The sequence below is a fragment of the Globicephala melas genome, chromosome 11 (genome assembly GCF_963455315.2).
Source record: "Globicephala melas chromosome 11, mGloMel1.2, whole genome shotgun sequence".
In the NCBI taxonomy this organism is placed as follows: Eukaryota; Metazoa; Chordata; class Mammalia; order Artiodactyla; family Delphinidae; genus Globicephala; species Globicephala melas.
The window spans coordinates 81702651-81715285 of record NC_083324.2 but is presented as its reverse complement, the minus strand read 5'-3'; the positions used below and the strand labels follow the sequence as shown (position 1 = coordinate 81715285).

The 12635-nt window shown below is 45.4% G+C and overlaps 1 long non-coding RNA gene across 3 annotated transcripts; it reads left to right on the top strand.

Moving 5' to 3' along the window:
• Positions 1–1628: 1628 nt before the first annotated feature.
• LOC138842895 (uncharacterized) lies at positions 1629–8513 on the top strand. 3 transcript variants are annotated; one of them, XR_011377861.1, is made up of 4 exons: positions 1629–1826; positions 2156–2182; positions 6272–6451; positions 8309–8513. It is a non-coding gene; the product is annotated as an uncharacterized lncRNA (long non-coding RNA). The 3 variants fall into 3 exon arrangements; XR_011377859.1 differs by lacking the exon at positions 8309–8513 and having other exon boundaries at positions 6272–7039; XR_011377860.1 differs by lacking the exon at positions 8309–8513 and having other exon boundaries at positions 2046–2182; positions 6272–7039.
• Positions 8514–12635: the final 4122 nt, after the last annotated feature.

Below are 12635 nucleotides of genomic sequence, written 5' to 3'. Positions count from 1 at the left end.
TGTCTAGCAGACCTCACACTGGAGATCTCTGATTCTGTAGGACTGAGCCCTTGTTTCTTTTTCTAGACCATTTACAACTTTGTAGACGCAGATGTTAACTTATAGAACAGTGAGAGTAATACAAATGGTTCTTGTGCTTGGTGACGCAGACGACTTCTCTCTGATAGAGAATATAAGATTTTATAAATCAAATCCTCATTTGAACCACTTTTAACATTTTTACTGGTTTTCTTATTAATTAATAAGTTAAATAAATCATTGACACTTTCTTTTTATATATTTACCTTTTTAAAAAATTATCCTTTATTAGGACATACAGGGTTTTCACTGTAAAGCCATTACCAGTACAAAATAGCTAGGAAATGGTACAAAACAGTATACAATCTAGGGTTAAATTTTATGGAGGGAAGAACAAAAATACAGAAACGGGGAAGTCCTCTGTAGGTTGCTGTGGGAAATAATGACTAGTCAAACAAAAAAACATGATGCTTTAGTTTCAGGAAAAATTGCTAGAACCTACTCTGTCAATAAAAATTCTACTGTATTAGGAAGGTGACAACAACTGACTTTTCACTGTTCCTTTAGTCCTCACGACAATGACATTTGTCAGATATTGGGAGGAAATTTGGTTATGCTCCATGCATTGACCTTAGGCTGTTACATTTATGTCCAGTTATGACTCTGTTCTGGCTGTACAGGTAGTTTTTTATTTTGTTAATTTAACTTTTTCTACACATATAATGTGTCACTGAATTTGTAAAACCTCTTTGGAAAGGCTCTCTGTTCACATGGAATCCTTTTTCTGATAGAGAAATAAAGGGTTTACACTCTCTCTTTTCTTTTTCAACTCAGTGGTGTTTATTGGATGCTAACTAAATGAATTGCATGGGCTGGGTGCTAAGGGAGATTGAAAAGAAACACATGCATAAAAGTTCATATAGATAGCCGAGTTCTCTTCTCACAATGTTTTTATTGAGCTGGTGGTGTTGATGGCACAGGTAATACTATTGAACTCTCCACTTTATAGGAAATCAAGACAGAGGGACACTGCATGGCTTGGCTGAAACCACAGGTGGAATAAGCAGTGGGGGTGGGACTAGGACCCAGGGCTTCTGATTCCCAGCAGCATCCACTTCCCTACCATAAATATACTTCTCTCAACTATTGCAAGTAACTTGAGGGGCTCCCACATTCGGGGTGATTCTCAGTGGAAGGCTCCTCTTCTCATGATCTGAGGAAAAGGGAATAATTTCCATCCCTTCCTCGGGATCCCAGTTTCAGTTCCATATTTCAGGAGTGATTTGAGCCTCCTTGATTTAACACTGGGTCCCAGAGCCTTTATGTTTATTTGTTGTTGTTGTTTTCCATGATGACCCTCAAGGTATCTTGGTTTCCCAACCATCCTGTGGGAGAGAATGGGGCAAAGCTGGAGTCACTCTCCCAGCCAGGCCCCTCTGCCACTGGGCTGGCCCAGGAATCTCGGAGAGTCCGGAGACAGCCTCTGTGTGCTCCAGTACCCACAGTCCTTGGCCGTTTCCTGCTTTTCTCTGCAGGAATAACGCCCAGCACTTCCGGCTCAGGCACCCTCTTGCTGAAGGACTTTCCTTGGGCAGCAGCTCAGACTTCGCTCTTGCTTCTTCTGGGACTTCTGCTGGCTGCTCTTGGTTTCATCTGGAAGCTTCGCCAGGAGAAAGAGCGAGAATGCTGGACCAAATGTAAAGCAATCAGAAGACCGAGGCAGTGAGGTCCAAAGAAGACTGTGGAAAAGGGATTGGACAGAGGGGAAGGGAGAGGACAAGGACGAAGAGGATTAAGGGGATTTGAAGGTGAGGTTTTTAATTCAGTCCTTCCTCCCTCAAAACCAGCAACCCTACTCATTATTTCCCTCACCCTGTGACGCTGACCGTGCCCTAGCTTTCCTAGTTCTAGGACAGCTCACAGGACTCACTGCACACATGATGCAGGAAGGGGTCTCCCCGAGGCCCATTCCACGTAAACCTGGCTCGTCTCTTGGGGACGGTGATTCATTTCTTGTCCTTTCGCAGAGAAACTCCAAAGAGAGCTCCGTAAGTTCTGTGCTTCCCTCTCCTGTGTATACGATTTGAGACCCTCTCATGTGCCATTTATCTCACGAGGTTTCTTTGTCCTACTTCAGGCTGGAGAAAAGCCCAGAAAGTGGATGGTGAGTAAATTGGATTTTTTCTTTTTCCTCTAAGACTTTATGTGCTTCACTTAATAGGTGCCTTTCTCCTGATTCTTTCCCCTGAGGCCTTGCTTACTCTTACACTATCTGGACTTACGCCATAGAATCCCAATAGTTCTGTTCATACCTCATGGATGCCCCAAAGGTTTTTCTTCTTTTTTTTCTTTTTGGCTGCATTGGGTCTTCGTTGCGGAGCGCGGGGTTCTTATTGCACCGGCTTCTCTTGTTTCAGCGCTCGCTCGGGCTTCTGAGGTTGCCACACGCGGGCTTAGTTGCTCGTTAGTTGCTCCGCGGCAAGTAGGGATCTTCTCGGACCAGGGCTCGAACCCGTGTTCCCTGCATTGGCAGGCAGATTCTTAACCACTGCGCCATCAGGGAAGTTCCCCAAAGGTGTTCAAACCTGTGGCCAAAACTGAACTCCATCTCCTTTGCTGTCAACTTGCCCTTCCTCCTGGACCCCCTGCTGCACAATGCTGCCAGCACCCACCCAAGGAGCCTCCTCTCCTCCCCTCAGGGCAAGTCCTGTTACTGCTTAGCCCAGGACCCCTTCTGAGGCATAGAATACCTCCCCCAGTTTTTCTTCTTTTAACACAGATCCCTGGGATTAGGTTACCAAGACCCTTCTCTTAACAGCAAGCTGCTTCCATTCCCCCAAGAGCTGCTGCTGCCCTTTTCCTTTCAAGACTTTTAGTATAAATAAATATTAGGAAACAGACAAGAAATCTGAAAAACAACCAGGATAAGCAAGACATTGCTTCTGAAAAGTTTACCATTGTCTAGAGTTTCAAAGTAGACTTGCTAAAATAGAAACCCAATTACATTCTTCTCAAGTCCCAAACCTTCTGTGGCTTCCCATTGCCTTCTGCGGTCTTACTGGGGTGGGGGATGCTACGGACATTTGTAATCCTAAAAGGATTTTCAATATTTTTTTTGAAAAATTGTCTTAATGTTAATTTTAATCAAAACAAACACAACCTAAGCAGATCCTATGTCACCTGCTTAACATCCTTGTAATCAGTTATTGCTGAGTGGTTCCAGTTTCCAAGCTAACTGCTATGTTCATAATTGCATTAGTGACAAAGGAACTCCCTAATGACACATTTTAACTTTTAATGCTACATTTTTTAATTGGCTCCCTCAGGACTTTGAAGGTATATTTTCAGATGTATTTGGAAATTAATCTTTGCCTGACCAAGGTTCTTACCTAACTCAGTTGAAGAAACACTACACGAAAAGATAAAGTCCAGTCTGTGCACTTTTTAACCCCGCAATGCAGTCACTCGATGGTCCAGTCCTACTTCTGCGCCATCCCTGGACACTCCCTGACACGCACCGCCCTACGCTGGCCTGACCACACCACCTGCAGTGCCCCAAATCCATCATTCGGTTTCCTACTTCTGTGCCCATTTCCTCTGCCTGTTCACCACACCTGGTTGGCCTTGTTTATTCTACTCATTCAGACAAACTGGGACAGGCTTCTTAACCTCTCTGAAGTTCTATTTTTCCCACCCAGAAATTGATTTAATTACAACTACTACTTTGAGCAGATGTTAGAAAATGAGATAAAGGTGTGGAGGACACCCAGTACAGACGTAGCACGTAGCTAAGTTCAGTGAACATTAGCTGTGATCCTTCATCACCACATCCTTTCCCCACATCTCTGAAGGTAATGCAACCTCAGAGAGAAAGAGAAGGGGGAGTTGCCAAACTTCCTGCCCCACGACCTGCATCTGCCCTTTCTAATCTGTTTGTTCTGATTTCAACAGAGCAGATGTCTTTTTTCCTTTCTGAGGCTATTTTCCCATTCTCATCCTAGACCCCTCACTTTCCAGCTTCCCTCAGGGATTCCCTATTCATTTCATTCATTCATTCATCAACTCAGCAAAGATCCATGACTATTAACTATGTGCCAGTTACTCTTCTAAGTGCCCAGGGCACAGAAATGAACACCACAGAACTTTCCCATTCACAAAGAACCTACCTTCCAGTGGAAGAAGACAGAAAAAAAAAGAAATAGTAAAATATACAGTTTGGCACACGTTAGTATGTACTCAGGAGATAACAGAATATTGCATTGGAAGGTATAGTTTAAAATAGCGTGATGAATTGTACACCTTGAACTTACAAAATATTGTACATCAACTATATTTCAATTTAAAAAATTAACCGCGATGAAGAGTGGTCCCCGCTTGCGGCAACTGGAGAAAGCCCACGCACAGAAACAAGGACCCAACACAGCCAAAAGTAAATAAATAAATTTATAAAAAAATTAAAATTAAAATAAAATAGGGTGATGATGAAGTAGGGGAGCAAGCCACAGGAATAGCTGGGGGAAAAGCATTCCAATAAGGGAGAAGCGCAGTGCCAAAGCCCAGAGGCAGAAGCACACTGGTTTGTTTGAAGAGTAGCAAAGGAGCCAGGGTAGCCAGAGGGCAGGGAGTGACGAGGAGAATCAGAAGGGGTAGGATCAGAGGGGCCTGGAGGGCCAGATCACACACGCCTCGAAAGTCATCATGCTGGCCTTGGTTTTGCCTCTGAGAAAGGAGCCACCAGTGAGTGTTGAGCTGAGGAGGAACTGAGCTTGACTTAACATTTTGAGAAGTTACTTTAGATGCTAAACTGAGACTGGGCTGGGGGGGAAAGTGGGGAGGCTAGGAGGGGCAGGATAGAAGCCTGAAGACCAGCTGGGAGCTGCTGCAGAGATCAAGGGGAGAAATGAGGATGGCTTATACCTAGAGGGAGTGTTGGAAGTGGTGAGAAGGGCTCAGTGCTGGATTTATTTTAAAAATAGAGAAGGTCTTGCTGATAGACTTCAATGTGGCGTGCAAATAAAGGAGTGGATCAAGGATGACGCCAAGGTCCAAGGTCTAAGAAGCTGTAAAGATGGAATTGCCATTTTCTGCGATAAGAAACCGAGAGAGAAACAGGTAGTGGGGTCAAGGGGAGTAGTAGCACGGAATGGAAAGGTGCAAGAGGGTAGTAGTGATCCAATGGAGATGCAGAGTAGGCAGTTGGATAACCAAGTGTGCAGTCCATACAGGAGGTCAGGGCTAGAAATATAACTTACTCTTTTTGCTCCTCTGTATCTTTTTCTTTTTCTGGTGATCTTGCATAACTTAAAATGCCTTTTTCTAGATTAAAAAATTGTATTAATTGGAGTATAGTTTGTTTACAAAATTGTGTTAGTTTCAGATGTGCAACATGGCCATTCAGTATTTTTGCAGGTGTTATTCTAAGTCCTCCCCAGATAACTTAAGTAGCAAGTGTTAGTCTGATCTCCAACCTACAGATGAAGAAACAGGAACATTGAATAGTTAATTGAACTGGCTTTGGGTTTCATGGCTAATGTGTTGTGGCTAATAACATATTGGGACCGACAGAAGAGCCGTGAGCTAATAGCCAATAAGACACAGGGCCCAGAACACACTAGCAGCTCCCCAGGTGAAGGTACAAAAAAATGTGTGGGAGTCCCTAATCACAGCAAGAGGGAACATATTAGCTATGAAAAAGAGATGCTCCCTGCGGAGACTAACTAAATAAAAGAGACAGATTTCCAGGCAGCTGACCATCCTTCCTGCATGCAGGACAGTAAACTAGGTCATGGAAAAGATGCAGGAGAAGATGAGGTCAGGTGCCTGACCGTGGGAATGAGTGAAGCATGATCACAGTGAGGAAAGGAGTGAATCCAGCAGAGTTCTGTCCTGTGTCCAGGGCTGTGTCCTGTGTCCCAAGCAATGGCAGCCTTCACATGAGTTTGCAGAAGCTGGTGCCTTTCAGCCACTAAGCCGTCTAATTTGGGGAATGAGGAGAGATGAGTAAAGAGCTCCCCGTGGCGTCCAAGCCCATGCTTAGGAACCGAGAAGGGGAAATAGAAGAGTGCATTTCGTCCAGCCTCCCTCTTCCTAGACACCGTCCTTGTGAGGAACATGAGGGAATCAGCCAGACAAGTGCTAGAGATGAGTGAAGAGGGTGCCCAGGACGGGAAGGAGAGGCAGCCAGAACACAGAAAGGGCCAAGAAATGTATGGCTCTGGCCGGAGAGCGCTCACCTCTCTTTTTTCTATTGCAGATCGGAGAACAGCTTGGTCCTATTCTGGCGAGTGGCTGTCTAATTCTTATGGCCTCAGGCCCAGGACTCCATAAAAGAAGATCTTAGTTGTCTTTCTCCGTCTTCCAGCTCTAAATAGTGGCCTGGCTGGGCGGGCAATGAATGGAGACCCAGGGAGAATCCACATAGCATCAAGATCAGGTGCTGCCCAATCTCAGTTCAGCACCTGCACCTACTGCCTTTCCAGCAGTTTCGACTGTTTTTTTTTCTTTTCTCTTCTTAAAGTGCTGCTCATCCACTTTCTCTCTTGGGTTTTTCTACTCTTCAATATCTTTAGCATCATGGACCTGAGGGTACAACTAGAAAGGCTTCATTCAAATGACGGTCGGTCTCTAGTGGGTTATGTGCATCTTAGAGGAGATCTGGCGACTCTGTCCACCTAAACTCCTCTCCCCTCAGAGCAGAGGTGCCACTTGGTACCCAGTTCCCCCATGGAGAATCCTAGAAAGAGGAGGGATAAATAAAACCTAGTAAATTGTCTTTCAAAATTGCTAACGTTTATTGAGCAGCTACTACCGTGCACCAGAAGCAGCTCTGAGTGCTTAACGTATATTCTTCCATTTATGGATCCTCACAACAGCCCTAAGAGTTAAGTGCTATTATTATGCCCATTTACAGTGGAAGAAATTAATCCACAGAGAAGGCAAAAACCTTGGCTTCAAATCACACATCCAGGAAGTGGTGACACTGGGATACAAGCCCAAGGAGTCTGGTCCCGCCAGCTATGCTCCGTCCCCTCATTATGTGGCGTAGGGTTGTAATAGATCTGCTCTGATCCCTTATCCTTAACATGAAGGAGGCTCAGTAATTTCAAATAACCGGTTCAACTGAAAGACTTTCTCTTTGAAGTGATATTGCTTGTTTCTTTTTTTGTCTCAAGACTGAGTTCCTTGACGGGGCATGGCCTGTGTTTTACCATCTGGGAGTGCTCGGTATCTAGGACATGGAAGAAATGTCCACAGAAACAGTATATGCAGGGAACTGACTTTGGGTCATGGCTTGTATTCGTCAGGGTAGGCTAACTGTTGCAACAAACAGCCCCAACAGCTCATTAGGTAAACACAATGAAAGTGTACTTCTCCGTCTCTTCAGTGTTCAGGACAGATCATATGGGGATGCGGGAGCTTTGCTCGACATGGGCCCAGGGCCTCACTCTACTCGGTACTGAGCCAGCAAATGGCAGAAAAAGGAGTGGAAATAATGTGCAGAAGGTTTCTCATCGGCCAGGCCCGAAGTAGCCAACTCTTCTCCTGATACGCAAGGGAGGCTGGGAAATGTCGTCTAGCTCTGTCCCCAGGAGGAAAAGGAACCAATGTTTGGTGACACGTAAAAGTTTCCCCCATATGACTCTTCTAAGCTAGGGGATTCAGGGAAAGTCTATTAAAGACGGGTATTGATGAGATCAGACATTTTACACAGTTGGCCATAAAGCTCTGGCCAAGTGGTCCTCCACGCAGTCTCCTGGGGCTTCAGGATGGCAGAGAGGCATGGCTGAAGGCTGTCCGTGGGACCTTCCCCAGCCCTTCATTCTGCAAGTATTATTAAGCCCCAGTTGTGAGGCAGTGTCTGACAATGCTAGACAGTGGGGATGCAAAGATGAACAAACATAGTCTCTACCTTTTGGGGTCCTAGTCTAGCAGAGGAGAGAAACGCGAAATAAACAATAATAGTACAGTGACATGAGAGGGGGGTGTACAAAATGCTGTGGGAGATGAGAGAAATGTGATTGGCCACCCCCTGCTCCTGGGGTCCAGGAACCTCCGGATTTGGGGAATCTGGATTTTCTCCTCCTTGTAAGCTTCTGAGCTCTCCTAGTAGCTCTTTGAAGCATGTTCTTGAGGACATTTGGGGGAGATACTTATCACTCCAGCTATTTTGTAGAGGAAGCAAGGGAACTTCATGGGTTAGAACCAGCTCCTTTTCCCCCTCTTCCCAGTCACTGAGGGCCCTGGGATGCCAGAGATGACGGGCCTCTCTTCTCTCTCGCTCTTTCTGCAGCTCATGTGACTCTGGATCCAGACACTGCCTACTCTGAACTCTTTCTGTCTGAAGATCACCGAAGTGTTAGGCGGAGAAAATCGTGGCAGCATCTCCCAAAAAAACCTGAGAGCTTTTCTTTTGAGTCTTGTGTGCTGGGCCACGAGTCCTTCTCTTCGGGGAGACATTACTGGGAGGCGGAAGTGGGTGACAGGACTTACTGGGAGCTGGGGGTTTGTGAGGAAAACATAGAAAGGATGTGGGGGAATCACAGAGTCACCTCAGAATGGGTTCTGGGCCATGGAACTCTATGCTGGGAAGTACCAGGCCCTCACCTCCCCTTGGACTGTCCTCCCCGTGAGCAAGGCCCCCAGCCGGGTGGGGATGTTCTCGGACTATGAGGCTGGGGATGTCTCCTTCCATAGTGTGGCCGATGGGTCCCACATGTACACTTTCCCCCAGGCCACCTTCTCTGGGTCTCTTCGGCCTTCGTTCTGCCTCTGATTCTATCACCCAAACCCTCTGACTATCTGCCACTGAGGCCATCTGTCTCCAGGCTTTCTCTCGGTTAAACGTCCAGGGGAGAACTTGGCACTGGGGTTGAGGTGCCGTATTTCTGGGGACAACGCCCCCAAGGCTCCAGCTGAGCCAGCAGTGGTGGTTGAGCCCCTCTGACTTTTGCTGCAGATAAAGACTAGGGACAGTTTATAATTCTCCAAGGCTGAGTGGTGCAGAGGCCAAGAAAGGACAATGCGACCCTACAGAATCTTGTCAAGAGAGTCTGTCTGGTGTTGCCTCCCAGCTGGAAACTGAAAAAGGAACCCCAAAAGGAAGCAGAGACAAGATACTGATGGAAAGGCTAGCTGGGTGGAGAGTGATCTCTGATCTTGAGCTCCTTGTCATTAATGTCTGCATAATAGAACGGCAGGAAGCTGGATCTGGAAGGGCCTTGGCTGTCTTCTGAGTCTTTTCATACAAAGACATTATTTCATTTTGACGCATGTACAACCCAGGGAGAGACTGAATAAAGTGCACAGAGAAAAGTCACTTCTCCAGGTCACCCTGATGCTCTGGGAATCGATGCTGCCTTCAACATTCTTACATCTAATGCCAATCATAGCACCTCTCAGAGTCCAGTCATTCTTTATAAAGCAGCTGCACTGGTCCTTTCAGTGACACTTTTCACCCCAGATCCAAGATTTCTTTTCCAGTTTGTGAATTTGTTTACTGCTCCTTTCCCTAAATATCTTCCTACCTTTAGAATATTTTACTTCATCAACAGTTAAGTGCATATTCTTTAACTTTTTTCTATGCTTATACAAATACATACACACATACACACACAGTTTTTCTAATGAAAATCGAGCCTTGTTATATTTGTCCCACGATATGCTTCTTTTACGTAACACCAAATCTTAAATACAAATCTTATATTTTTCATAATCAACGTGGTTTTCTTTCTTCCCTGTTACAAATAATGCTACTATAAACATCTTTGTATGTAAATCGTTTTGCACAGCTCTGGTCACTTCCACGGAATAAATTTCCAAACTGTATTTGTCATTAGGATAAATTCTTAAAAGTACAATTGCCATACAAAAGGGACTTGAAATATTATTAGGTACAGGGCTACCTATTTCCTGCAAAAGAAGTATCTGCCTACAGTTTGGTATCTATCAAGCTCATTTTCCTAAAGTCAACAGTAGAAGCCCGCCCTTCGGTTTTGCATTCCTTCAGCTTCAAACCCAGCCATCTCATCATCCTCAAAGGACAATCCAATCTATCAACCTTAAGAAGGAGGACCAAATCTACCTTTTACTGCACATACGTTTGTTTTTTTGTTTGTTTTTTTGCGGTACGCAGGCCTCTCCCTGTTGTGGCCTTTCCCGTTGCGGAGCACAGGCTCCAGACGCGCAGGTTCAGCGGCCATGGCTCACGGGCATAGCCGCTCCGCAGCATGTGGGATCTTCCCGGACCGGAGCACAAACCCGTGTCCCCCGCATCAGCAGGCGGACTCTCAACCACTGCGCCACCAGGGAAGCCCTACTGCACATACATTTTTATGTCTTAATCTCTATGAAGCATGGTTGTAAGCAAATTGCCTGAATGATCTCATTTCATCCTCACAACAATAACCCAAAAGATAGGTGCTGTTATTACCCTTATTTTACATATAGGACAACTAAGGCACAGAGAAGTTAAGTGATTGGCCCAAGGTCACACAGCTAGTTAAGTTCACCCAGGCAACCTGGCCTCCAAGTCTATGGTTTACCCATTCCAATATTAACTGCAATGCCTGATACCTACTAGACTGTAGGTTCTCAATAATAGTGTGCTGAATCAATGAATTCTTTCCTGCAAATGAATTCTTTCCTGCTCCATTTTATATGCATTTCTCTCCCCAGGCTTTATGTAAAGGTCTGGATGAGAAGTGGATCTGGAGCCTATTTCTTTGGAAACCATAAAGTTAAGAGGTACAAAATGTTGTGCCTAGAAACCCCTTCTCTGAAGTTTAGCATCTAGGCTTGAAATCAAGTTTGCTTCTCTGTGTCAAAGTAGGTTGGATCCTCCAGACAAGAGGGGAATATTTCATTCTCATTGATATGATTTCCAGCAGCAAATCTTTTTGACAGACTGTGAATTTTAAAAACGAAATTTCCCAGTGAGTCAGAAAGCAGGAAGCACTCAGAGAAGGGTTTTGCAGCTGCAACATGACCTTGAGAGAAATACTATTTCCTGTTAAGTATGGAGTTGGCTTTATCAGGCATGTCGGTTAGCCCAGCCTGATGACCGGGAGGGCAGATTTTTACTTTCTGAGCTAAGCTTTACCTTCTCACCTCTCTGTGATATCATGCCCACTCTTCGATTTTATTTTATTTATTTTATTTTATTTCTGAACTCAATCCCATGCCTTTCCTCAGTTTCCTTTATAAGTGGTTTTATGCCTGCCCTTCTTCATGTGATTTGGGGGCCTAAATCCTACAGGTCCTCAAGAACCTCAAGTCCCTTCTTGTGGTATCAGCAGAGAAAGGAGCATTTCTCTGAGTAGGTGCCAGGGAAGGGACAAAAGGGACCTGAGGCACTGCTTGTCCCTGCCGAGGTTGTTCCTGAGAGGCAGTCCTGGAGCCCTCCTGCTTACACATAGCCTGTTGGAGGTAGCCCTGACTTTTAGTAAGAGTGGCCAGGTAGCTGGGGCCAGACCATCAATGTCTTTGGGGATGGCTGGGCATTTAGGAGCTAGGGATAGCCAGATAAAAATAAGCCCCTGATCATTTTAGAACATATAACTTAAAGATACTCCTACATTTATATTTCAGACATAGCATTGGTGCCTCAAGCATTTCAGAACTATGTTCTGCCTGATAGTCTGCTGAAGTCTCCAAGGGAAAGTGCTGGTGTTTGTAACTTACTTTAGAAGGTACCAAATAAATCAATAAATATTGGAATAAGTAATAAATAAGGATGGATAGGGGTGTGAACAGAAGGATAGATTATAATAAAGCAAGTATAGTAAAATGTTCACTGTAGAGTCTAGACCATAGGTGTATTAGACGTTCACTGAAAAATTCTTGCAACTTTGCTATCCGTTTGAAAAGTTTCAAGATAAAGTGTTGATAAGTGGGGACTGGGGAGGGATGAATTGTATTTTGCTGCTGAGGATAGAGACCAGAAGTACTTCTGGCTCAAATAAAACAAGATTTATTTTCCTTTCACATAAAGTGAAATCAGAGGGCAGCTGTCCAGAGCTGGTCCAGCAGCTCAGAGATGCATCCACGCCCCAGCCTCCTTCTGTCTTTATTCTCTGCCCTCTCAGCATGTAGTTTCCATTCTCAAGGTTGCCTCATGGTCACAAGTTGGTCACTGCACTCCAGCTCCAAAGACCATGTTCTAGGCAAGAGGAAGAAAGAGGTAGAAGATCGTAGACCTGTCTTGAGAAACATAACCCAACAACTTCCGCCTTCAAATCATTGGCTCAGGGCTTCCCTGGTGGCGCAGTGGTTGAGAGTCCGCCTACCGATGCAGGGGACACGGGATCGTGCCCCGGTCCGGGAAGATCCCACATGCCGCGGAGCGGCTGGGCCCGTGAGCCATGGCCGCTGAGCCTGCGCGTCCGGAGCCTGTGCTCCGCAACGGGAGAGGCCACAACAGTGAGAGGCCCGCGTACTGCAAAAAAGAAAAAAAAAAAATCATTGGCTCAAACTTAGTCCCTTGGCCTCTCTTATCTATAAGGATGGGCACATTGCACTACTCCCCAAAATTCGGTTTGAGTACTAAGAAGCAGGGACCTTTTGCCTCATTGGAAATGAGAAAGCAAGGTGGGTCACCACCAGCTCTACTGGAGCCATCT